General features: G+C 53.5%; 1 protein-coding gene across 1 annotated transcript in view; it reads right to left on the bottom strand.

The window, feature by feature from the left end:
- Positions 1-27,245, bottom strand: part of ARK2C (arkadia (RNF111) C-terminal like ring finger ubiquitin ligase 2C) — a 113,229-nt gene that overhangs the window by 60,735 nt on the left and 25,249 nt on the right. The gene's annotated exons all lie outside the window — the stretch shown is intronic.

The following is a 27,245-nucleotide window of genomic DNA, read 5'->3' as shown; positions in this document are numbered from 1 at the left end:
GCCATGCATCTCGCTGCACTTCAGCTCCACGGAGGCTCCCTGTTCTCCTGCGTATGGCGTGATGATGCTGGGGGCTGTTCCTCACATAGGCCCCATCCCAAGCTGGGTGCCCGGCAGGGGCATAACGGAGTATTGAATCGAGGGCCCTGGCGCTCAGAAAGGAGAGAACGAAGTGGCCAGGGACAGTGTCTCCATCAGCCCCGAGGCTGCCCGGGCACCTGCCCGCCTTGACCTCATCCCGTGGGTCCTCCCCTGTGAACTGACCCAGCCCCCCACGCACGGGCTCCCTCGGGCAGCTTCTGCCAAGTCTGTTCACGGGCCCAGCAGGACAGGGCTACGGCCACCAACGGCTTCGCACGTGCCAAGGGTGGCTTTCAGGACCCAGCAAACAATACCATACTGAATGTTGTCCCCTCCCACCAAGTATGGTCAACAAGGGACAGCAGGAGGGCACCGAGGGCCTTATTGTGGGGTGGACACGTAGGGCTATTCCTGGCAGCAAGGAGTCCCTGGCTGAACCCAGTCAGATGCCCCACTGAGCGGTCAGGAAGGAGAGAGGTGAGCGTGGGCCCGTGTGAGCCCAGCCTCTTTAGGGAAGAGGCAGGCTGAAGGTGAAGTCCAGCGAGGTGAGGGGCTGAGAGGGCAATGGCGTGGAGGCAGGAACGAAAGGAGGGATGTGTGTATGTGTGGGTGTGGGTGTGGTGTACGTGGGTGGGGGGCAGGAGTGTGTTGGGGGCCAGGCTGGCGGAGGGAAGCGAGCAGCGGACACTGTTGGAGATGGACGCGGCCGGGCCCGCAGCCGGGTGGCCCCAGTCGGTGCTGTGCAAACTTATTTTAAACTCCAACAGACCAAACGGGGCCGCTTAGGTCGCAGGGCAGGTGGGAGAGTCGGGCTGCGCCAGCCACCTCTGCCCCCGCGGGGCCTGCCCAGGAGGCTCCCGGGAGCCCCGTGTCTCCCCAGGGCACAGGTGGGGACGCACGGAGTAGGTTCAATACACGTCGCACGTGAAGACACCGGGGCTGGAGTAACGGCAGCAACGTGAGCGCCGTCGTTTCTGAGAGCGTGAGCGCGCGGTGAGCCTCGTCTCTACCTCTCACGACCCGCAGGCACGGCCGTGTCATTCCCCAACAGAGACATAGCCCGCAGCGCGGAGCAGGGACCCGACTTGCTCCAGGATCCATGGCGCTACCGCGAAGTCTAGAACCCCAGTCTCCCGCCTCAAGACTAAACAATGTAACTCACGTGAAACACACCCCACAAGGAAGTGCTAGTGAGCGGCGAGCTGGAAATGACCAGGGAGCGTCGGTCCCCCCACTGAGGGAGCCATGACCAGCCCCGTGTTTTGTCCTCGGCCCTGTGAGGCAGCAGCTCTCGTCCGCAGCCCCCCAGCCGGCAAAAGCAGATTCAAAGCCAGCCCGTCACGCTTGGAGACCGTTATGAAACGTGAAGTGTGCCCATTGTGCTCACTGCTTTCAAGAATTCCAGCGACGGCTCTCATCAATGGCAAGTCAGTCAAAATCAGTCAAAATCCCCCTGCAAGCAATAATCTGCCATTCACTGTGGGCTCCCTAAATGATTCATAGCCATCACCGCTATGAGGCATCATATGCCCATTCCACAGATGAGGCAAACGAGCTACCAAGACCGAGGGCTCCCGGCTCAGCAGTGATGCAACAGGAACCCGAGCCCAGGCTAGCCTGGAATTCTGAGTCCCATTCTCCCGCCTTTCCTTCGGCTCTCCTTAAGTGCTTAAGTCCACACCAGAAGTGCTCGTGAATGGGGGCGGATGGATTCATCGTCCTATAGTGAAAAAAATAGAAGAAACTGGCCTATTTCCATCCCTCAGAGAAGGGTTAGTGTTCCGTTTCACAGGAAGCCAGAAGTCCACAAGCTTTAAAATCAAGCTCCACTGAAAATAGAATCTATATGCCAGAGCCTTGTGAAACCAGCCCCACCACCTGAGGACACAGATGCAGCGACCCGGCTCCAACCTCTGCCACTTGCCGTCAGACCAGTGACGGCGAACGCAGTTGGTTTCCTAGGAGACCCCCACCCTGGCTGAATCTCCCACTATGCCCCATTCCTATGCCAAGTCCACCCTAAGGGGCGTGGGGGGGGGGGCAGGAAGAAGAAAGAATCATAGGGTCTGGCGATGTTAGGGAAGGCTAGGGGGCTTAATCCTAGGGGAGAAAGACAGGGGAGAGTTACACTATCCCTCCCTCCACCAGCTGTGGGCGTCTAACTGGGTGGCTCCTGTCCACCCCACCTCCCTTTCTGTGCCTCCAGAATGAAGGGCTTGAACCAGATGACTCTGACATGCTCTGCTTCCTATACATAGTATGTGTCTGTCCCAGGGGAAATGTATCTAGAGCATTTAGAATTTACAGTGACGTTTCACTTATCAGCCTTGTTGAGAAAGATTCACATAAGTGAATTTTCCCCATGACACAACCTACCCATTGAATCCCCATCATTCAGTATGGAAATCTTTCCTAAATGCTCACTTAGTTTCCTAGTTCCTTCTAGTGGCTAAATATAACGTATCCTCCCCTATTTCCTAGTGGTCAGAATTACCCAGTGGTGAGTTGTGATAAGGATGAGGGTGTACACAGTTTTCTCCGTGATAGGTTCTGCCGTCCCCAAGCCTGTCCTTCCCCTTCCAACGGGTTGCTTTCAATCTATTGTTGACTGGGCACCAAGACTGGTAGAACTCTTTGTAAACTAAGAGTCAATAAACTATGAGAGAAATCTAAGACCCTATGCCCCAGAGTTAAGCACGTGAGCTCCATGAATGCTATTTCAGTGTTTTGTGTCTTTTTTCTTTTTTTATCTCTGTGTTCTTAGATCTGTTTTTGACCGCCCCTAAGTGGGGTGTTAAATTTTCACACCCACCTCCTCCACACAAACATGTCTCTGGGTTCTCCAGGTTTACCCCTCACTCTGGGGAAATGACATTTTCTTTGATTCATCCTAAAACCACCTTCCAAAAGAGCTGCTTTTTCATGACTCGGATTTGGTGAGCAGGCTGTTGCCCACCCCCCCCCTCCCACCGCCCACCTGAGGAGCCGACACCCCCAGAGCAAAACGAAGCCATGAAGTCAATGACCCCCGAAGACCCCAACTGAGGGCAACGCCAATTAGTGCCAACCCGCATCCTCCTGTGTCCTTGTTCATGGCTGAGGCAGACCCTGAAACCAGAGTGCAGGCATCTTGACCCCCCCCCCCCCCGTGTCTTTCTGCTCATCTCGCAGGTCCCAAAGTGTGTTTCAGGAACACATTGTGCGGCAGGACTCAGCGGCTTGTATGTCGCTGAAAGGGTCCTAAGACCAAATGCGTCCAGGAAACAGGGGTAAAAGAAAAGTTCCCGGATATTCAAGCCTGTAACGTAACAGGTGAGTGGTGAATCTTCCAGGTAGAGGGGACATTGCATACAGGATATGTCAAACTTACCCAGCCGGGACCCAAGCGTCCCTCGACAAAGCCACCTTATCATGCAGCTACCCTCCTTCATCTCCCTGCAATAATTCCAAATAACCATCGAGCAAGCCTCTCTCAGCCTCCTGGTCCTCATGGGGCAAATGGGGGAGTTCATCTAGATTGGGAATGGCAAGGAGGCATGCGTGGGACGCTAAGTGGTACATACGTGGCAGGTGCCAACAAGAATCTGGGAACATCCCGGGCTGCCATGCGGTCGGAAGAATTCTAAAGCTGTCTCCAGGCTCAGGAGGAATACCCACCTGGCCACCGAGGATGTCTGCCCCCACCCCAGGAGCTGGGCTGGCAGCCGGCGTGCCCCCTATTGGCTGTCCCTGTAACTAGAACCTAAGGACACCTAAGAGTCTGTTTTGGGGGGACCTGAACTTGGATTTCAGAAGCCCTCAATGGCAGAGACTGGAAGCCTCTCCAGTCACGGAGGCCGCCTGAGGTTTCTGTCTGTTCGCATTTGGTGGGTCCTTGCACCCCTCACTCAACCTGCTTGCTCAGCTCCAGACCTCCTCCTGTTCTGATGTCCTTCCTTCCCACCTTCCGGACCCACACTCGGGTGGAGTTGGAAGCACACAGTTTCCACGTTTTACACAACCTCAAGAGGACCTAGCACAAGTCTCTCCGCTAGAAGCCCTGAATACTGCAAGTCCTATACAAATGCCCCGTCCGCAGAGGTAAGCGCTGTTTTCATGCCAGACTCACTCCCAAAGCCTCCACTGTCTTGAGGAGAGCTGCTTCCCCAACTTCAGGGTAGCCCCCCCGGGGCACTGGAATCATGGCATTGAGGTCAGAGGGAGCAACTTGGTTTAATGCAGGAGCTTATTTTAATTTCCCACACCCACTGTGGAACTCTCCAGAGGTGGGTTCTGGTAGAGGTGGGTTCTCCAGAGGTGGGTTCTGTCTTTTTCACATGTGCCCTGGCTGGACACTGAAGTTGAGAACCACAGTCATCAAGAAACTTGTCTGCTGAGCTGGCCAGACCAGAGCCCTGCGCTAAAAAGGCATATCAAGGGGCGCCTGGGTGGCTCAGTCGGTTGAGCGTCCGACTTTGGCTCAGGTCATGATCTCGTGGTTGTGAGTTTGAGCCCCTGTGTCGGCAGAGCCTGGAGCCTGCTTCAGATACCGTGTCTCCCTCTCTCTGTCTCTCCCCACCTCACACTCTGTCTTTCTCTCAAAAATAAATAAACATAAAAAAATTTTTTTTAAAGGCACATCAGGACCTCACTGCAGCGAGACCACCAGAAATCACTGTTTCTCTGACCTGACCCACTCTTCTTTGGGGATTTTCTGAGAAATGAATTAGATGAGATGTGTTTGCCAAATGCCTGGTCAACACCAGCACCCAACAGTACCCATAAACATCAGTGTCCTTGCTCCCCTCGGCTAGTGCTTAGCTGCTCTGTTGTTTCTCAAGCCCTGCTCACCATGCCAAAGGTTCTAGAAATCGGAAGGTGGAGGGCTCCCAAAAACCGGTCTGCTGGGGGTAGAAGGCAGGAAGAAGTGGTAGGAAGGGAAAATGAAATCTTCCTCTGAGAGCTTCATACCCAGGCTTTCACTCTACACCCTGGATCTTTCTATCTACAGAAAAGACAATCTCCACTTAACTGACGGCAGCTGGGGACAAGGAACAGGTTTGTTTTTGTCCACTGCTACCTACATGCTTGGCTCTTAGTAATTATCTATTGGATGGATGGATGGAAGGATGGATGGAAGGATAGATGGAGGGATGGAGGGATGCATCTGGGGTCAAGTCATAAGATGCCACAGAAAGAGAGTTGGATTCTTGTTCTGGCCCCAACACTTGCTGGTCTTGGAAGAAAATTGACATTAACCCCACTGAGCCACTGCTTCTTGTCAAATAATGATGGTTATATCTGTCCTGACCTCATCATAGCAGGATGACTACATATATGGTGGCTATTTGGTAAAACACCAGATTATACAAATGCCAGAGTGATGATGACAGTGACAGTGTGGTTGATTCAAGAGGTGTCAGAGTCCACAGGCCCTGGTACGTGGATAGGGGGACACATTCAGCTTTTGCCTCTCCAGCGTGGGCACCGAGGCAGCCAGGAGAAGGAGGACAACCTGTGGGAGCCCATTTCCTTCTCACCCATGAGAACATTCCCCCCCAAACTGATGGGCCGAGACATTTGCTGCCAAGGCCCATGAGGCTGTGGGTGGAGCCCAATACCTCCTTTTGGCAAACCAACCAAGAGGAAAGCCCAGATGGCCTGGAAGCTTCCTCCTGTAGACACGGGGTCTATGTCACCAGAGCCCCAGAGCTGGCAGACACCATCATGATGTCATCCAGCCCTCTCCTCTCAGTTTATGGAGATGATATGACAGTCTTCTTGGCACGTATTCATAAAAACAACTCCTCCAGCCCCAGGCCCTTCGCTGGGCTCAGCTGAGCCCGGCTGAAACATCTGTCACTTACGGGGGGGGGGGGGGCGGTGGGGGGAGAAATCACTTTTCCAGGTCAAAGGCAAACACTGATTTATTCATTAATTACCTCCAGGGGGTCCTGCCAAAACCATAAGAGAGGAGCAAGAGGCTGGGTTGGGGGAGTGGCAGAGAACCTCTGGAAGGAGGTAGTGGGCTCCCAGTTCACACTCTAGAGGGTTGAAGGTGACATGTTCAGATGAAGGGCTGTGGGGCTTGTATTTAGGTTTTCTCTCCGTGCCTTTCCTTGTTCCTTTCACCCATCAGCAGAGAGGAGAACATCTGGGAATTTAGAAGCTCCAGGCATGGTTCTCTGTCCGGTAGGGTCATCAGAGCCAACATGGAAAGCTCCCAGTCTTGGGCTCAACATCCTTGTACATCACCTTGCTCTTTAGAACCCTTTTCTGTGTTCGTGAGCATGCACACAAGTTCCTAGTTCCCAGAGCACCTCCAGACAAGACGATCTGTCATCAGTCACTTACGCACAGCTGTGAAGATGCACCCCCCACTCCCATCTCCCAGAAGAATGTACAACATCTTGGCCTGGCCCTCTGTAAGTCTCATTTCTGTGCAATTTGATTTTGGGCCCAGGAAGAAGCCCTGTAACTCATGAGGTAGAATGGGCTTCTCCTGGCCCCTGACATCACATCACCTGGGCAACCATAGTCTCCAACTCAAGAGACAAGAGCTGGCACCAGCATGGGGAGTAGGATCTCAGAGGACATATGCCAGTGGTGGTTGGACTATCTCCCATTGAGACTTCAAAAGGTTTGCCAACCAAGAGGTTGAAGGGGCTCTGGAGACTACTCTGGAAATCTCCGAGGGGGAGGGAATGGGGCCGTTACGTGTAGATGTGCTGTCTGTGCCAAACACAAAGATGTCCTGCAAAGGGGGGAGTAGGACCGAAGCAACAGTGGGTGCACCCTGGCTCTGGCCACATCTGCCAGCGGGGAGGGGAGCCATTTTCTAATTCACGCAAAAGTGCAGAACGGGCTAGCCTTGGCCCCAAGTGGAAAGACGTGAAAGGTAGAGACGGACCCCTTTTCTATCAGAAAGCCATGCTCCTTCAGAGCTCCTGAGTGAGTGGGCTTGCTTTCATGGGAGGTGCTGCATGTGGGCCTGTGTGGTGGGGCAGGGATAGGCGAATATATGTCCATGGGAAAAACTCAAGGAAAGAGCAATGCATTTGGGAGAGTAGAAAATAAGGGCAGAGTTCTTTGAAGAAAGAAGAGGCTTTCAAGGCCCAGTTCTTGGCAGATCCCTAAAGGAGAGGGTCCCTGTGGTAAGGGAGTGGAACCCCACACATACACACACACCAGCCTGCAGGAAGGTCCCCAGGAAGACTGGGTGCCCACAGGGAGTCCTCATTAGCTCTCGGGCGTCTCCAGAGCCTCTTGGATTCATGTCCATCATAAAGTGTCCAGTCCAGGTTGTTCTAATAACCAGAATGGAATGTTCTAGATGAAGGGAGGGGTCAACCAAGTAGGTGGAATGGGACCAGCAGAGGGGGACAGTGATCTTAGATGGTTAAAAAAAAAATCCTCTGTGCTATCTCCGTCTTGGGCTCTCTCTGGCTGGAATCCCTCAGTTTCACCCCCTGCTTATTTCTGCCTGCTATTAAGGAAAATACCCAAAACTTTGAAATAAGGCAAAAAAGAAACTACATCCTTTCAAAGTCATACTAGAACACTAACGGCCCTGCCTGAGAGTCATCTGGCTTTCTGGAACAAGGTAACTTTACCTGACTTACTGGTTACTACTGAGAGAACCCAGTCTCCGTAAAGTTAGATTATCCAAGGTAAGGTGCAAATGATTTTTGGTCAATGGAGAATACCAGTTTTGTATCTAATTTAGCAATCTTATTCCGGCATTCTTTTTTTTGCCCCCCCCCCCCATTAATGTGTGTGTGTGTGTGTGTGTGTGTGTATCCTGCTGATTCCCTCATTAACAACTTAAATATATCTCTCTGTATATCACCATATATTTGTAGGAGAATTACACTGTTCACCATTTTAAAAATCTGACTTTGATGCTGTCTCAGCCTGACCCTCTGTCTTCAGCCCCAACACCAACCGCTTCCCACAGCTCCGGGGTGCTGACCGTGGCTCGCTCTCGCACAGCCATCCGCCGGAGTCTGTCTCACGCAGCTGGCTCCTGTGCCAGCCTGTGCGGGGCCCTGGGCTCGACCTCGGCCTAGCAGGGGAGAGAACGCAGGGCACGACGGAGGGCCACGATCAGGCCGTGCTGGTCAGGCGGCCTGGAGTGTGCGTGAGGTTCCAGCCCCGGGGGGGCCATGAGGGGCAGACAGCTCAGCTCTGCCCAGTTCTGCTGCCTCTTCACCGGGAGGGAAGCCTCGGGCCGGCCCTGGCACTCTGTGAGCCCCTCTCCCTGCACACAGAGGAAACACGGCTCCGGGGGCTGTGGCAGCCTAGGCCATAGACGAGCACGGTTAGAAGAACTGGGAACTCACGATACAAAAGTGTTAACATGACCTGCAGGATTCTAGGCACGAGCAGGGTTTCACCTTCAGTGGGTAGGTAATACCAACAACGGGACGATAAGAGACTGACCCTAGATGAATGCATTCCTATTAAAACATTAACTGACACACAAGGGAAGGGATTCCTCTTTGTAAAAATAAAAACTCACATCTCTGAATGCCACAGGCTTGCAGAAACCCAGATGCCGTCGGGGCCGGGCCGGGGGCTCTGTGCTTTGCAGTACGTCTGAGGCCAAGAGCCAAGGAGAAGCATATCTCTCCATAAAGACCTTCTCGCTGGGGGTCCCTGAAATTCCATCACTAACGTTTTGTTCCTAAGAGTCTTAAAAGATGTGCTTTCTCCCTTCAGGAGGGCTCTGTGGAAATAGGAGGACGTCGAGAGGGGCCAAACGTTGATGCAGCTGAGAGCCCTGGGAGCCCCGACGAGGGACAGGCTGCACCCGGTGACTGCGGGGACAGAAGGCCCTGGCAAGAGGAAGGGGCGGAAAAGCAGAGCACTGCCCTGGCGTGGGCCACTGCTTCCTGTGGCTGGGTCTGCCGCTGTGGCCCGAGCTGGGGGAGCCTAGCTCATCAGAGACCAGAGCCGGAGCGGCAAATCTGGACGGACCCTGCCTTTGGCTGCAGACAACAGAGAATGTGCTAGCCCTTATCTCCGAGCCAGGCTGGAAGTAACAACAATCCCTCCTCCTTCAGGACGACTCTGCTTCCCTTCTCTCATTCCATGGGGGATGGCAGAGTGAGGGCATTGTCCCCATTTTACAGATGGGGAGACTGAGACCTAGTAAAGTGTCAAGCCCAGGCTTTGCCACACTCCCATACATGGCCAGAGGAACCCGAGGATCGAGGATGTTCTCTACGAAGGATTTGTTTCTGAGAGAGAAAGAAACCCAAGCCAGGCTATAATTGTGTTCTGGGGAAGTCTCCCTCTATCTCTTTCCTTCCTTCTCCACCATGGGGCTGGCTCTGGGGCTGCCCTAAGACTCGGGGGAGCAGGGCTGGGAAGAGTGTGATGATGTGAACCTGACCCAGGAGGGCCCCCCTCGCCTTCCGGTCTCTCTTTCCCCCAGCTAGTGAGGGGCCACACCACAGGGGCCGCCAGCCCAGGGTGCACAGGCTGCGTTCAGAACTCCAGGACCCCGGAGAGTGTGGGTCAGGGGACCTCAGAAGCCACCGGCTCCCAGCCCCCACCCGCCTGAGCTTCTCCAGGACCCAGTGGTGAGCCCAGCATCTCCCTTAGGCCACCGGTTCAGAAGTTTGGGGATCTGAGGAAAGACAAGCCGTGAGCCAGAGTTCGTGTAGGTGGCCCGTGGAAGCCGCACCCAAGAGCTGCTTGTTACTATTACCCCTGCCGTTGCTCTTGACATTGTGCTTGTCGTCATCATTATTACTACACCTTCCTCTCAGTGAAGCAAGTTCCTTGGGCCTCCTTCAGGCCAGCAGATGCCTCTGCACTCCAGGGTCCACCTCCCGGCCCCCAGCCCCGGCAGGGCCAGACTGGCCACTTGATACAGCAGCCCCCCCACCCCCCAAAGCCACACACACAGGCGGTGGCTCAGCTCCCTTCGTGGCCATACTTCCTGTCGGCCCTTCTTCCTTTCCTTGGGGGTCACTGAGTCAGAGACTGGCAGAGACCCTCAGCCCCACTCTCCTGCTTGATGGAGGAAAGCAAGGCCTGGAGGCAGGGGGTGGAGAGGGAGACAACCTGTCAAGGCTCTTCCCCTCTGCCCCCTGCCAGGAGGGTGGGGGTGGGGCGAGCTGTTTTTAAAAAGCTGTACAGCACAGCTCCTTGATAGAATTTGAGGACCAGGGCAGGAGGCGTTTCAGGGAAGGGGGTGTCTCTTGCCTTTGGACCCTCATCTTCTGTTCTCTCACATTCCAATTCCATTTGAGATGAGGTCAGCAAGCAGGTCACCCGTTCCTAGTGGCAGGAACTTCCCAGGGGACCAAGGACCCCGGGGGGCAGGACAGGCCCTTCTGCAGTTAGCTCAGTGACAGGTACTGCCGGGGCAACCTCTCTTAAAGTGACCCTGGAATAGACCCTCTGGATCCAGTGCCTCGGCCCCTGTGTGTGTCCTGAAATCACACCCTTTAGGTTTGGAAAGCTGATTGGTTCCCCAGGGCGGCTGGCTAAACCCTGGCCTCTCCAGAGAGGCCACACCCTTGCAGTTAGCAAGGAGGGGAATGGGCAGGAAGAAAAATCCAGAAGGTGACCCAAAGGAGGAATCTTGCCCAGGGGGCCTGGTGGAGCTAGAAGGGGTCAGGAGAAAGAGCTTAGGACCAGGGTAGCTGTCCCAGGCCAAAGCACTGTGTGACCTCAGGCAGTTCACTCAACCTCTCTGGGCTTATTCCTGCATCTGTAAACTGGATAGAGGTGGGAGGGGTAGTGAGTAGGGAGGGACCTCTAAGAATCTGGAGGGATGAGGCATAAGCCCTGAAAGGAAACCAGCACTTTGCCCTATGAGATCGGTTTGTTCTCTTAAATGTCAAGCTAAACGTAAAGGAGATGTTGTGTTTGTCAAGGTGGAGACCAGTGGGGACAACAAGCTTAAAATCCTCTGTACTAGAAGCCCCCCCAAAAGACAGGGAAGTTGAGTGGTTGAGTGACTCACCGGGACGGTAGCATTTCTACCTCCTCTTATCATGGGGTTGAACGGGGGTTGGGGGCGGGCCCGGGAACTTCCAGCAGGGACGTGAGGTTCCAAAGCCATCCCTTTCTTTTCTGCATCCTGGGGACCACACGCCAGCTGCTGTCCTTTGGTGCCGCCCTATCCTCCCCACCCCAGGCCTAACTAGGAGCAGGTGAGCCCCTCTCAGGGCGCTGGGGTCCCTCCCCTTGACAGATGGTTACTTTCAGCCGCTTACTCATCTGAGCCATGCTGGGGAAGGAGGAGGCTTGACATCAGACAGTGAAGACCCCTCAGGGCTTCCCCTCAAGCTCCCTGAAGCCTTTCCATCCTTCATGGTGAGTTATAGAGAGAGGGGTGCAAAAGGCTCCCACTTCTCACCCTGTCCCTCCCCCACACTATGCTCAGAGGGATGAGTGTTCTAGAGGACATGCCCTGGGTACCTGGCCTCTAGCCCTGCCACTGACCCTGACTGCTCTGTGCCTTCAGAAGCCACACAACAGCCTCAGTTTTCTCCTCCGTGGCATGGGCAAAGGGAGGACCAGAGCTCGGCCGCCCCAGGGAATATGTGGGGCCCTTAGCTTGCTTCTGAACCGAACCCTCAAGCTCGCTCCCCCAGCACAAATTGATAAATGGCTGGGGGTCCCTTGGAGCATTGATGAAGTCCACATGAGGATCTGGCAGAGTAGTCTGCTCAAGACGCAAAGCCCAGGGCCATCTTCCATGGACGTCACCTCAATTGTGACTCGTCAGCTGCCAAGACCTGCCCCCCTCTTCCCAAACGCCTCTCCGTTCCTGCACCACCTCCCTCATGTAGCCCACCATCACTTACTAGCAGTCCTACTCCCCAGATCTTTCTCTGAGATGCCTGATCATGCCAAGTCCCACCTTTTTGTACTCTTCTCCTAGACACGATGGCCTGAGGATCACACTCTAAATATAGCGTGCATTTATCAGCACTTGCCTCTCCCTGGGCTCAGAGTGCTCTCAAACTTGGCTCATCAAACTCCTACTCATCCCACAATGCCCCAAACACCAGCCCCTCCCTGAAGCCTTTGTCTACCTCCCATGCCTCTGCCATCAAGCAAATTTAATGACATCCTCCCTTGACTTCCCATATATTTGGTTCTTAGAGCCTCCATACTTGCTTTTCTCTCTACCTGATACCTTCTCCCCACCTCCCACTTCATCCTCCCCTCCTTCACTGGACAAAATGGCGCTGTCCTTCTGGTCACCTTTTCCTCATCCGGGCGCCGCCTGCCCCAGAACGAAGTGAAGTACCCCCCGATGGCTCTTGCAGCCCCTGCATGCAGAGCCATTCTGGAGCGATGTTGATATTGCCCTTTCTTTTTTTTTTCAAGTAGACATTTCCAGAGCAGTTTTAGGTTCATTATTGCCTTTTCTGTGTCTGCCTCCCTCAACTCACCATAGCTCCCATAGCTAGAATAAGCCTGTGTGTTTAGCATGTAGCAGGTTCCAACGAATACCTGTTGAAGAGTCGGGAGGGAGGGGAAGAGAAAAGAAAGGAGGGAGGAAGGGGCAGAAAGAGGGAGGAACGACATCATGTCTCAAATACGCAACCTCGGCCTTATGAAACATTATTCTTTTCGTTGAAGGCCATTTACTAAAGATATAACAAAAGGTGATACAATTTACACCTTCCTAAGTCCTTTCCTATACGTATGTTCACAATTGAAGACACCCCACTGTGCTGCGTGCTAACTTGGAGCTCAGGCAGGGTCCCCATATCTAAACCTCTCTCCCAGTGCTCCCAGTGCGGCCGCCTCCTCCCAGGGGCCAGGGCACGTCCTGGGGCAGGGGCTGGGTGTTGTGCCTTTGAGCCTCTGCCATCCCCTGCACATAAAACATTCTCACCCGGTGTTTGCTGAATTAACTTCAAATGAACTGAATTGAGGCCCCGAAGGAAATTCTTTTTGAAGTCACTGGCCCGTGACTTTGCAACATCCCACAAAGGCTGGCCTAATACTCCGGTGCACCAGTGGGTCTGGGGTCCCATCCAGGAGGCTTCAAAAGACCCCTGACAAAATGATCGCCCCACAGAGCTGCACCTTCTGTTTCCTCTACGCCTCTGCCCTCCCCTGACGGGAACAAAAGGGAATGCTGGACGGGCCAGGGCTACACTGTGTCCTCTGCCGTGTCCTGACCATATTGTCCTCGTCATGCTCCTTCCCCACCCTGCACCTCAGTTTCCTTGTCTTCAAAGCGGGCATACTGACCCTTACCTCGCAGAGATTCCTGGCACAGAGAAGGTAGCCAAGCAGTGTCAGGTCCCTCCCTGTCACGCCCTGATGTTAGGACAGGTGACAGCTTTGCTGCCTAAAAGCCAGGGCTGCAGACAGGAAGCTCGGAGCACACAGCAGGTACAGAGAGGTGTCCGTTGGCCCCAGGCCACAGGCGAGGGTGCCACTCGGAGTGGCCAGCGCCTGGTGGCCCTGACTGTGCCGGCCCGGCCCAAGCACTCGACAGGCTCTCTCTCACCTCACCCCTGGACAGCCCTGGCAGACGTCGTCATCCCATTTTACAGAGAAGGAAAGGGAAGCAAAAGGAGGTGAAGTGACTTGCCTAGACTCACAGTCTCACGGAGGGCAGGGTCTCAGGTGCACTTTCCCTGGCACGGGAGGGGTGATCAATCCACAGCAGTGTGACGGAGGCAGGGATTTACGGGACGCCCAAAGTGGATCCAGGCTGCCACGATGGATTTACGGGACACCCAAAGTGGATCCAGGCTGTGTGCTGCTCCCGTCCCCAACTGTCACCACCCCCCCTTGCCCGCCTGCCTGCCGTGGGGGTCTGAAAGTCCCTGTGCACCTGGCTAAGGAAGGAAATTCTGCCACATGGTAAAACACGGACGAACCTGGAAGACCTCGTTGTGGGTGAAATGAGCCGGTCACAAAAGGACAAATACTGTATTTTTCCACTTACGTGAGGTTCCGAGAGTAGTCAAACCCATAGAGACAGAGAGTAAAATGGAGCTTGCCAGAGGCTGAAGGGAGGTGGAATGGGGTGTTAGTGTCTTTCGGGAACAGTGTCAGTTGGGGAAGATGGAAATGCTCTGGAGACGGATGGTAGTGATGTTTGCACAACAACGTGAATGTACTTCATGCCACTGTGTGCTTCAAATGGTTAAAATTTTATGTTATGTTTATCTGGCCATCATAAAAAATAACCAATTAAAAAAACTTTTATTTCATTATTATTTTTTTTTTAGTAAGCTCTATGCCCAATGTGGGGCTTGAACTCAGGACCTCGAGATCAAGAGTTGCATGCCCTACAGACTGACCCAGTCCGGCACCCCTAACACAGCAATTTTAAAAGAAAACACAAGCTACCTGGCCGGTGCACAAGTGCCTGGGCCCCAGTTGGTCTGTTTGTGGGAAGGGCTCCAGCCGCGACACTTGGCAGGGAGGGGACCAGGATGACGAGAACGCCCCAGCCTGGCCTCGCTCACACCCAGGGAAAAAAGGAACATCAGGGGTAATTAGAAGCACGAGGGGCCTGAGTTTGCCACGGGAACCACGGCACGGGCACCACACACCCTCTTTGTGGGAGCAAATGCCCATCTGCTGGGGGAAAGCAGGCAGCACAGGGCTGGGTCAAGGCACGGAGCCACCTGGAGCCCAGCTTCCCTGCGCTCGCGATGCAGATAACGGCTCCTTCCTCCCGCTTGGATCCTGGGAAGCATCCTGTCCTGGGAAGAACCACACAGGGCCGTTCAAATGTGTCTGCTCTAGCGGATACGGGCAGGCTGTCCTGGGGCCCGTGGAGCTTCTACTGGGGAGCAGCGGCAGCAGGGGTTTATTAAGCCCCCTGTGTCCCTGGCACTGGGCTCTCTCTTGTCCCGAATCACTTTGAATTGGGTCATCAATGGCAAGAGGCACCATCACATTGACAGGTTCTCTGGGATGCGTCCAATTAGGCCAGTCATCCCAGCCGAGACACTATGGGCTGCCAGGGAGTCAGGCGGCCTGGATAGAGTCCACCCCTCCCTGGGCCACCCAGCCCAGACCCTCAGCACCGCTGGGCCTCACTTTCTTGTCTTTCTGGACGGGCCAGCCGCTTTCACAGGTGATTGGCAGGAAGAAAGACAAACGCAACCCTAGAAAGCCTGCACGCAGCTCTGTGGAAATGTGCACCGTTATCCGTAGCCTTTGACTGGCATCCCCATTCCCCCAGGCTGAGCATTAGCCAGGCTACCCCATGAGCCACGGCATCAAGTTCACGGCCCTGGAGGTCCTGGAAGAGAATGTACCCTCGCAGGAGGCTTGGCCTGAGTAACGAGAAGATGGGAGAGCCCACTGTGCACTTGCTACCTTCGGAGCTGTAAGCCCACCCATTTCACAACCTCCACACACGCCCACACGCATGCACACACACGCATGCACGCACACATGTGCTTCTGGTTCCAAAGCAGGGTTGGCGGTGCCCCCGAAAGGCTGCGGGGCGAGAAGAGAGAGTGCGGGCTGCAGAGGTGAGGAATCTTATTTTCCCTGTGCCCCCAGGAGGCCTCCTGGACGCCACGCAGCCCTTACATAACAGCACTGCAGTGTGGTTAGAATAAAGGAAACACGGATTTTGTCCTTCGCAAATGTACAGGATGGGACACGTGGCTAAAGCAGCCTGGCCAGAGGCAACAGACCCTTTCGTTCCTGGGGCCAGAGCAAGAGCGGGCGTAGCTGGGGAGCCCAGCCTCTCCTCCACCGTTCCCTGACAGGAGAACCCCTGATCCCTCAGGCCAGCCAGCCCCCAAGACCCGCTCCTGACTGTTGCCACGGAAACGTGGCCCTCGCTTCCAGGACTGAAGCAAGCTGGAATGTGCCGTGAGCTGGGAGTGAGCATAGGTGCCCCACACAGAGACGGTGGAAGGGACAATGATGCCCTGACACCGCAGAGCACTGTTCGCAGACTGCCCTGTGCACTCTTTTACTGAGTCCTCACAGGACCTCTGGGAGGGACGTTGGCAGGTTTATGGCTCCCAGCACCCACGCAGAAAGCAACCAAGTGCACTGCCTAAGGATGCGCGACAAGGGCGGCGGTACAACGGAGCCCCTTCGTTCTTCAACCAGGCTCTCTCTCTAGAAAACTCTGCTTCCGCCCTGATCAGCAGCACCCTCCAAAGGACTCCATGCAGGACCTGGATTCTCTAGTGCCCGTGAACTTGGCATCGCTAAGACACAGCAGACACTGCAACAACCTTCAAGGACCTGCAGCCAACCCACAGCCCAGCAACACTGCCTTCATGGAGCACTCCTATGTAGATATCAGTCCCTTGGTCCCACCCTACAGGAAATCTGCCTCATCCCCAGGATGCCTCCTGACCTGGTCTGGCCAGGACACTGTACCCAGTTTCCCAGAAATGACGTGGTCAAGTCCAGCTCCCTCAATAAATCGTTATTGGTTGAACGGGTATGAGTCAACAAACATGAGGACGTTGAGGTTCAAGGAGGTTAAGTGACCTGCCCAGAGTCCCACAGCTAGTGAAGGGCAGAGCGGGTTTGCCCCCAGGCACCATGCAGACTCTCGGGGCAGGCTGACCCGCATCTTTATTCACAGCCAGACCTTGGTGCACGGTAAGCGCTCCACGACCCTCCGCGCCACAGAAAAGACCCAGCTCCGTAGCGTTGTCCCGAAGAGAACAGAACTACAGAGCTAATCACCACAGGGGAAGGCCCAGCTGCCTCCCCCTAGACAGCTGGTGAGGCCGGGGACAAAGCCCATGACATCTTGACCAAGATGACTCGGGTCCCTTTGGCCCACAAGGAAGCCAGGGGCATTCACGGGCTTCCTCCTGTTCCTCTATCCCATGACTAGGCCTTTTCTGGAGTTCTGGCTTCCCATGCAATGTCCCTGGGGGGTTAGGGTGGTGATGTAAGCAGGAGGTTGGGGGCAGGAAAGGAAGAAGATGGGGGAAGAGCAAATGATTTAACCAACATATTTTATTCTCTGTTCAGGACGCCACACCCCAACCCAATCTCTAGGGTGAACATCAGCCAGACCCAACCTCCATCTCTAGGGGTGAACCCGCTTAGTGAACTTCCAACAAGCTTCACCTAGGAGGGGTTTCTTCATACGAGCACCAGGGCTTACCAAAGCCCGTACGAGACCCAGGGAAGCAGACAAGGCCCGACACACCAGAGTTACCATGGAGGATCTCATTTAGTAGCTCTGGGGAGGGGCCCAGGACACTGCATGTTTAACAAGCTCCCAGGTGAGGGTGCTGCCCAGGGTGCTGCCCCACTTGGGAGATTCACTGACCTCAAGTACCAGTTCTCAACCTTAGCTCAGCCATCAAAACCGTGTAGGAAGGTGGTTACATGTATAGATACCTGCTCCCAACCCAGAGAAGCTGCCATGAATACAAAGAAGTAGAACCCAGCAGTCGGAACTGTTAAAAGCATTGAAGAGATTCTGACATTCAAGAACTCAGGGGAGCTGGGGTCTGGTCTCCACTAAAGCACAAGTCACAGGCTGCCGGTGGGGGAAAAGCCAAGGCCAGTTTGGTGGCATATGTTGCCAGAGTTTATTCAAACACAACTCACTCCGTTCTGGGAGTTTTAGACAACGTGGGTTTTAAGGCCCAGGTTGAGGCCAGATTTCATCATGAAGACACTGCCTAACTAGGAAGATACCAGGCAACAGGTCCAACGGACCGGTCTGTCGTTCAAGAACCAATTCAACCCTGCTTCAAAGAGGGTCAGCACAAGGCTTTGGCACAAATGCATGGAACAGAGAGCCACTTTTCTCCCAAGCAAAATCCCACTCACTTTCCAGGTCATTGCTATGGACAAATTGTTCCCCATCACGTATGCTGAACGTTAATACATCTTCTAGTATGAGTTTAGATCCTGAAAATCCCTGAGCTGTTGAATTTTAGAGCACATGGAGACCTCAGAGGTCATCTGGTCTATCCAACATCTGGAGAGGGTTGAACCAGTTGAATACAAAGCTGAATCCCAAAAGGTCCTTGGAAATCCCCCAAAACTCTGCATCTGTAAGAAGAGATCCCACATCTCCCAGCAGATGGGCAGCCTGGGAGGAGTCTTTCACCCACCTGATCCCAGTGTCTTCCTGTTGTGTTTGCTTTACAAGGCCCACAGTGTTGTTTTGCTTGGCGATTTATTTCCTTTTTCTTAGAAATTAAGTATATGATGAATTTCCTTTTGGTGTGAATCCCAGAAGCCCAACAGGAGGACTGGGCCCTAAGCCAGTTTCAGAAAATCCATTCTTTCCAGCAGGACATAGAAGGCTTTTTGCTAGACTTGCATTTCACTCTCCAGGACTATTTTGTTTGCTCTCATTTCCCTAGCCTCTAGCATAGCACCTGACATATAGTGGATGGTCCACATGTGTGTGTTGAGTAAATGAATGAATGAATGAATGAATGAATGAATTCAACCTAATTCCAGGACTATGAAGTGTAGAGAAAAATCTCAAGGCACAGCTATATTTCTCTATATAATCTCAAGGCACAGTCTAGAATTTTTTCAGAAATCCTACTATTCCTCTGTCCTGACTCCTGCATTTACTGACCACTGTGCTTTCGAGAAGTTCTCCTGGAATCCCTGCCAAGGGATTGCCCCGCCTTGGCAGCCAAGGCATTGCTGGGCACTCTCATTTACTAAGAGCATAGAGGAAGCTGGGAACAAGTCTCCATGACCCCTCATCAAGTTCTCAGGGGTTCATCATAAAATGACTCACAGCATCTGAGGGGACATTTGAGAGGAACAGATTTGGGGCTGGGCTGGGCTTGGGGAGGAGAAGAGACAACACTGTCAGTTGTTCCCAGCTCATCCCCCACTAATCTTCCAGAGGACTAAAGACCCCAAATTGTATGGCTCACAAGGTATGACATTTCCTTTGCAAATGACTGTAACTTCCCTTGAGGCAACCTTGCTGTATACCTTCCCTGTAATCATTCCTATTCCTCACTCACACCCTGCACTTTCTGGAAATTCTAGCCAAAAGCTAGAGCTCCCCATTACTGAAGGAGGATGTGGAAGCCCAGAAGTGAAGTGAGACGTCCAAGGTCACAAGATAAGAAGGTACCTGGCCAGATTTCAATGTCAGGACCTTGCATATCAAGAGCCAGCATCTTTGTGAAGAAATAACTATATGTGTTTACTTAACATAGAAAAATCTCCTCTAGAAATTTCTGGAGACAGACACCGACACTCCAAGAACAGAACCCCTGAACCCTTGACCTTATGTGGTCCTGAGTCAGGGGTATGGAGTGGGTAATGCAGACAGGGGACTTGCATTTCTTTTTTTTTTTTCTTTTTAATTTTTTAATGTTTACTCAATTTTTTGAGAGAGAGAGAGAGAGAGAGAGAGAGAGAGAGAGAGAGAGAGAGACGGAGCGTGAGTGAGGGAGAGGCAGAGAGAGAGGGAGACACAGAATCCGAAGCAAGTTCTGGGCTCTGAGCTGTCAGCTCAGAGCCTGACTCAGGGCTTGAACCCATGAACTGCAAAATCATGACCTGAAACAAAGTTGGACACTTAACCGACTGAGCCACCCAGATGCCCCAGGGACTTGAGTTTCTGAAGAGCCCACCTGGGAGCCTCAAGGCCAGGGTTCGGGCCACCTATCATCTAGGCCCCTGTTGTCCAAGCCCCTCCCCTCCCACCCAAGTCTGGTTACAAAGAGCAACTCCCCTTCCTGTCCTCTAACAAGAAGGCAGGAAGCTTCCTGGAGAGGACATGGCAGGAGAAGCAAGGGAAGGTGATAAAGTAGGACTATCTGGGAGAACCAGACTCAGAATGTTAGAAGCAAGGGGAGTCCCAGAGACCCCCAACTCACTCGCCCTTCTCTTGCCACAGAGAGAGAAACAGATATCTGGGAGCCTAGGAGGGCCCAGCTCTCCCGAATCTGGGCCAGGGTTCTTTTCTACCACCTAAGCCACCCTGAAGTTCCAGGAAACCTGGCCAACCCATCAGCTGCTTCCTGGGGCCTCCAGCCTGCAGCCCAGACAGGAGGAGTTCGGAGGAATCCACTGAACCTGGTTCTCCTGGTTTCTATTCCAGGGCCGTGTGGTCCTCAGCAAAGGCCACCCCCAACCAGCACTCAAGGACAGGTGTCAGAGAGAGCCCCAGGGCAACCTTGTAAAACCACCGAAGGAGATTCCACGCTGCCTCCTCTGTTCTGGGCACTTCTGAAGAAAACAAAATTCAGCTGTGAACCAGTCCTAAAATCTAGGCATGGAGCAGCAGCCGGAGGAGGGCTTCTTGCAGTGAGGGTTGGAAGGTGACCTGAAATCACATGCCCAGGTGCCCACCTCCTTTGTGTGAGGCAGGCATCACCAAGGGTCCTCAAGCGCTCCAGAGTGAGGCACTCCGCGGTCACTTTAGAGTGTATGCTCTGTGTCCTTGGAGCTTGCACTCTGATGCTTTGTTAGAACACACCAAGACACATTCGGGGTAACTCCTGAGGACTTTTGACCCAAGCAAACGTCTGGTTGGGGAGGAAGTGCCTGGATAGGGGGTGGGGAGTGCAAAAAGATCCCAGAAGATCTTTTTCTGTGGGAAAGGGTTCCAGGGAGCAGACTGGACCGCAGGCCCTCTGAGAGGTGAGTCCGGAGGTCATGCATTCACTGGTGGCCCTCACTGTTCTGTGTGAACTTTTCAATTCTACCCAGAAAGTCCAAGGAAACCCAAGACCAAGGGGCAGGTTCCCCGTCCTCAGGGAGCATGCAGCCTGGCTGGGGAGACACGGCCAGCTCACTATGGCAACGAGAGCCCTCCACTGCCCATAACCCCCCTGTCACCACTACCACGGGCTGGGCTGTGGCTTGACCACCTGCTCTCCCCCACGTGCCCTCCCCTGGGCCCACCACAGGGCTGCACTCAGAGTATGTATCAACTGGCACATGGCGGGGTAGGGCGGGGTGTAGGGGTGAATCGGGGACCCAGACACCAAGGGGTGGATCCTGACTTATGTGTGCCTCAGGCTGAGAAGCGGAGCCAGCCTCTACTCCCAGGCCGGCGTAGCTCCCGTGAGCTTTGCAAACCGGGGCTGATGGGCTGGGGGCACTGCGGCGTGTTCCTTTCCGTCTTCTTCACACCTGGAAGAGAGCGGTCTGTTCTGCCAGGTGGAAGACGGCCTCTGCCTCCTCTGCAGCTGAAGGAGGTGGAAGAATTCCGCACGCTCATCTCCAGAGCCATATTCGGAGCCCAAAGACCGAGGGATTTTCTCGGCTGACGGCACAGCAAAGCCACATTTATTCAGACCCCGCTGACTGAGAATGTGTTGCAATTCCCATTCATTTGCTCAACTAATATTTATCGAGCATTTCCTATGTGTCAGTCCTGGGCCAGGCGCTGGGGATACAGTGGTGATCAAATGGGGCAAAACGCATGCCCTCATGAGCTTCCGCGTGGGCAGAAGGGGGGCCAGCCTGGGCTTCACTCTACACGCTTTCTGCAGACGTGGAAAGATCTCTGTGAACTCCACACACGAGCCCTGGGCACTGGCTGGCTCTTTGCCAGTATCTCATCCTCTGATTTTCCCCTCTGAGACAGCCTCCACCTGTGCAAAATGGAGGGCTGGGTGAACATCTCTGAAGACCTTTCAGCACTAGGGTGCTGTGCTTCTGTCATTTAAAGAAAGGGGTCCAAAGGGGACCGTCAGAAAGAAAACCTTGTCAAGCACTTTGAACACACCTACTTCAAACACAGCTGAACTCGGTATGGTTATCAGAGATTCCTCTTGTCGGTTCACCAAAGCATGTTCCCAAACTTTTGTTGGCCAAGGTGGAGTTGCCCGGAGTTTGTAAGTAACAGAGCTTTGAGGCTCTCACTAGTTCAGATGAGTGGGGTGTAGCTGTGTCACCATCTGTTTGGGTGGCTTCTATGATGCTCTTCAGAGTTTTCAAGAATAGAACATGAGTCACAAGGAGGATACCCACGATGGGATTGCAGGCATTGCTAAGGAGTGGGCCTAAGTCCTGGGGCCAGTGGGACCTCTCCACACACACACACACACACACACACACCCCTCCTGTAAGGCAGGCATCTTGTCAGAAGTCTGTTATTCCTTTTAGAAGTGCTCTCAGGGACTCTCCCAGCTGGCTCTCAGACAGTAAACCCAGGTCTAAGGAATCTTGGGTGGGAACCAACTTTCTTGATAAACCTTGAAGGGAAACGTGGTGTCTTCAAGGATCCATCCCATGGGCCTACTGGGACCCACTTTATGGCCTGGTGGAGAAAAGACTGGCCTCAGAAGGGAAGCCACTGCCTCCAGCCCCTTGTCACCTGGGACCTGTTCCCAAGCCCAGAGCCTGGGGCCTCCCCACTACACCACCCATCTTTGAGTGGAGATGGGCAGGAGGTGGTGACTTTGGCAGGCCAACCACAGCCGAATTTGAGCTCCATTTTGCTTGTACTCTGTAAATGCTTTGAAATCCTTCAGGGACATAAGTGAGCTATTATCTTCAATGCTGCCCTATTTCTTAATGCCTTTAAGTGGGGAAATGGGGCATGAAGCAGATAAGAGACTCAGGGAAATTTGAGCTGAAAGGCGTCTTGGAGATCTGGCTCCTGGCTTGCTAGTACAGTAGACTAAGGTCCAAGGAGCATCCGAGGGTCATTCTCCCAGGAGCCAGCAGAGGAGGGGCTGGAGGCCCCCAGGGTTGGCTAGCTCACGAGTGGGTAGGGGGCAGGACTTCACACCTGGGCCTCCACGCCCTGTCCTGAGTGGGGCAGGTCCCTTCCTGGACAGTCGGCCAGCTGCCCCTCTCCTTCCATAACCATATATACTTAGTACCAACACTGAAACATAACATTAACAGGGATCAAGAAGGCCAACCAGAATGAGCATGACAGTCCTTGACAGAGTCCACAGGAATCTCTGGAGGGCCACTGGGGGGCTGGACACAGTGAAGGGAGCCCTGCTCTCACTGTGTGCCCCCTCTGCCTTTTGGATATTCTGTCATGTGCCTATGATGCCCAACCAAATATCAATAAACATACATGTGTATATCTATTATGTGTGTGTGTATATATACGTATATGTGTATATACACACACATATACATATATATGTATATGTATATATATATACACACACACATATATATGCATGCATATATAATGATTTCCATATCATAATCTATAAATACGATTTTTTCTGTTTTTTACAAGAGCGAGTTTACAGGGATTGGGCTAAAATTTCGCTTTAGAACTCTGTTGTACACCTGAAACTAAAGTAACATTGTTGTCAACTACACTTCAATTAAATATAGATATATCAAAAAATAATAACAATCACAAAATTTCACCTCAGAGAGCAAGGATGAGTGTTCAGTTCACCTTTTTGTTTTCCCAGCTGGAGCCGGAGGGAAGCCCCGCTCAAGGTCAAGAAGCTAGTACCTAATCCAACTCGACTGCAGGCAATATGGCGAGCATCGGGAATGGGTGCCCACACCCCAGCTTTGCCGGCCAGCAGCGTGGGTCTCTGGCAAGTCACTGTGCCCTGCCCAACCCATCTCCCATCAGCTGCTCATTGGGGGACTGGCTGGAGTCCAACTTTTTCTATTTGCAGAGACTTCCTTCAAATGCAATGTCGTGAAAGCCCCCCTGTGAAAGCCAGTGGGAGTCTCCCGCTGTGATGGTGAGCCCTGCCCATGGGTTCCTCCCTCTTCCACAGGGCTGCAGTCCTCATGGCTCCCCAAGCGCAACTTGGACACCCCCAGGCTGGACGGCATTCACCTCCCTCCCAGCCTAGTGCCCTGGGACCAGCCTGAGCCCTCAGTGCCCGACCTCTGGCAGAACCCCAGACAGAATTCCACAACCCACCTCACGTGCCTGTGACAGGCAGTCCTGGGGGCAGGGAAGGGTTCTCCCATAGCACCCCACCTCCTGGCCCCCAGGGAAGTTCCGATAACTCCCTACTTCTGGGGTCCTTTGTCTGGTGCTGCCTGGTGCTTTGGCCTCAAAAGAGAGCAGGGCAAGGCTGGAAAGCAGGGACTTGCCATGGAAATGTCTTCGAGAACAGGGCACAAGGAGCCTGGGTCTCCGGGTCTGTTTGTGAACGAGGTGAGGGAAATTCCAACTGCATTCTCCTTGGGAGCCCTGGGTTCCCAGGTTAGCCCACGGAAGCAGCAGGACTGCATTCTAGTTGAGCCTGACTACCAGTTTTAGTCCACTCTCTGTAGAATTCGCCCTCTGTTCCTCCATGGCTGGCCACAAATACATCATCCCTCCTCCCAATCTACGCGTCAGAGGGAAGACCTCCAACACTCTCAACACCCTTGTCAGAGAGTGAGGGTTCCACGGGGGAGAGGAAGATGGCCTTTGAATGGACCACATCAGTGGGATGAGGATTGTCCTGTTTGGGGGAGTGACATGGAAGGCACTCAGTGAAGCCAGTGCATGGACCCATGATGCATCTCCTCATTTCCTGGATCCAGGGTGTCCTCATCAACTGAAATACTAAGCATGGTGACTATGGAGCAGGTCGTGAGTTATCTCTAAATATCCATCTTGCTCTTTCCACATTAATAGAAGCCCCCCCTCCCCCATTTTTAGCTGGCCCATGGCAATCTGGAATAAAGGCTGTTTCCCAACTTGCCCTGAAGCTAAATGCGATTCTGCGACTACAACCCGCCCAATAGGATTTTACGTGGAAATGGTACATGTAATTTCTAGGAAATGCCTCAGTTTGAGAAGGCATCCTCACCTCTTCCTCCTCTGTATTTGCTGGAATGAAAATGCCAGGGCTGGAGCTTTAGCAGCCATTTTGGGCCATGAGTGACTTCGGGAATGGAAGTCATGAATGACAGAGCAATTAGTAGAAAGAGTCTGATTCTCTGACATCATGGGGAGCATCATACCTGCCTTGGATTGCTACCTCCAGACTTCCAAACAGGTGAGAGAAACAACCTAGATTTTGAACCCAAGCAAATACTAACTAATACAATGGCCTTTCACGTGGGGTCCACCTGGGCCCTGGACTCAGTTCTTATACCCCCTTTGCTCTCTACACTCCCACCATACCAGGCTGCTCTCTATTTCTACGACAAGCCATGAACTGCAGTCTCCCAGATGCTATTCCCTTTGCTGAGAACTCTTCTCCCGCTCTTTGCCTGACTGACCCCTCCTCATTAGTCCACTCCCCTCTTATGTATCACTTGCTTGGGAGGGCTTTACCTGATCCCTGCACCAGCTAAAATCCTGGTTACACCTCCTCCTCCTCCTTATACTGTTCCTCATTTCTGTAAACCCTTTATGCAAGATACGGTTTTCTCAGCAGACAGCCCATAACCTCTATGGGCAGGGCACAGCCTCCCTTGTCTACCCTGAACCCCCTGGGCCTGGCATAGGGCTTGGAGTGCAGAGCAGGAGCCCAGGGCGTCGGGCCGAATCGAAGCACACAATTCTAGCTCCTGGACAGCTGTGCACATCTCCTCACGTAAGCCCCGTGAAGGGGCTACTACCACCTACTACTTTACAGGGAGGGCAACTGAGTCCCAGGACGGGGAGGCACCTCACCCAAGCTTCACGTCAGCCCAGCAGCAGTGGCAGGACGTGAGCTTCCTGACACAGTGGTTGCATGAAGGGCTGGGGGATCTCGGTCTCTGCAGGGACAAGGTCTGAGGACATCGCTGTCAGGAGCCTCTCGTGTCTCTGTGGTCGTTGTTTAAGTCAAAAGAATATTTCTTCTTTTTTTTAATGTTTATTTTTGAGAGAGAGAGAGAGCGAGTGTGAGTGGGGGAGGGGCAGAGAGAGAGGGAGACACAGAATCTGAAGCGGGCTCCGGGCTCCGAGCGGTCAGCATAGAGTCTGACGCGGGGCTCGAACTCATGAACTGTGAGATCATGACCCGAGACAAAGCTGGACATTTAACCAACTGAGCCACCCAGGCACCCCCAAAAGAATATTTCTTATGTGCCTCCTCCGAGCAAACCCTTCTCTAGGCAGTGGGGATACAGTCCCATAGCCCACCTGCAGGTTTCTCCCGAGAGTGGGAGAAGGGAAAAGATGGGAAAAGGAGCTAGTTGTGTGGGCATATGGTAAGGAAGGGATGGTTTGGAGCCTATCATCAAGGGCTAGAGGCTCTGGGCTCTGGGGACACGTGCTGGCCTCAGGAGCCATCTCAGGAGCCCAAGTGACAGTGACTTCTCCCCTGTCTGCAGCCACCGTATCTGAAGGCCAGAGCTAGCAGCTGGAAAAGGTCACAGAGGACACCCCAGAGCCCCCCCCCCCCCCCCGGAGCCTCCTTCAGGGGAGGAGCGAACAGTGACGTGTGGGATACTCTTCAGGCTTCATAACTGCCATGGCCTCACTGTACTGGATCACACTTCTAGAAGGCAGCTCTGCAGAGGTCCTTGGAGCCCCTTTCCTGTGGCTGTGTGTGCTCTGTGCCTTCCCGACTCTGCCATCTTTCATTCATTCGCTTGCTCATGCTCCACCCTCCTCCCCATGTACCTGGACCCTCCCAGACCATCCAGACCTTCCCCTTCCTGAGGCCTGCCCTGGACTGCCCACCCCAGCCTGCAGGGACCCAGGCCCCCTTCCTTGACCCATCTGGGTCACTCTGGGGCCTGCATGTTTTATCCTCGTTGTGGGTCAAATTGGGTCCTGCCAAAAAGACATATCGACGTCATAACCCCCTGTACCTATGGATATGATCTTATTTGGAAATAGGGTCTTTGCAGAAATGATCGAGTTAAGATGAAGTCACAGTGAAATAGAGTGGGCCCTAATCCAGAAACTGGGTGTGCTTAGAAGAAGACCGTGTGTGGGCACAGAGACACAGAAGGAGAAGCCCACATGATGACAGAGGCACAGATTGGGGGGATGTGTCTACAAGCCAAGGACTGCGGCCACCATCAGAAGATAGAAGAAGGAAGAAGGATCCTTCTCTAGAGCCTTCAGAGGCTAGAGCATGGTCCTGTCGACATCTTACTTTCAGACCCCTAGCCTCCAGAACTGTGACAAAGTAAATCTCTATTGTTTTACGCCACTCATTTATTTGTTACGGCAGCCTTAGGACAATCCTAAGGCAGCCAGTACAATCCTTATCAAAACCTCTGTCCTGTCTCCCTAACTGGAAGGTGACTCTGAAACATCAGGAAGCATCTTGCTCCCCTCTGTACCCTAGACTTAGAGTAAGAAGTGAGTGGAAACTGGGGCGCCTGGGTGGCTCAGGCAGTTAAGCGTCCGACTTTGGCTCAGG

Source organism: Panthera pardus, unplaced genomic scaffold (assembly GCF_024362965.1).
Source record: "Panthera pardus isolate Hobbes unplaced genomic scaffold, ASM2436296v1 HiC_scaffold_15, whole genome shotgun sequence".
Lineage (NCBI taxonomy): Eukaryota > Metazoa > Chordata > Mammalia > Carnivora > Felidae > Panthera > Panthera pardus.
The sequence above is the reverse complement of the archived record's forward strand: the minus strand, read 5'-3'. Positions and strand labels throughout refer to the sequence as shown.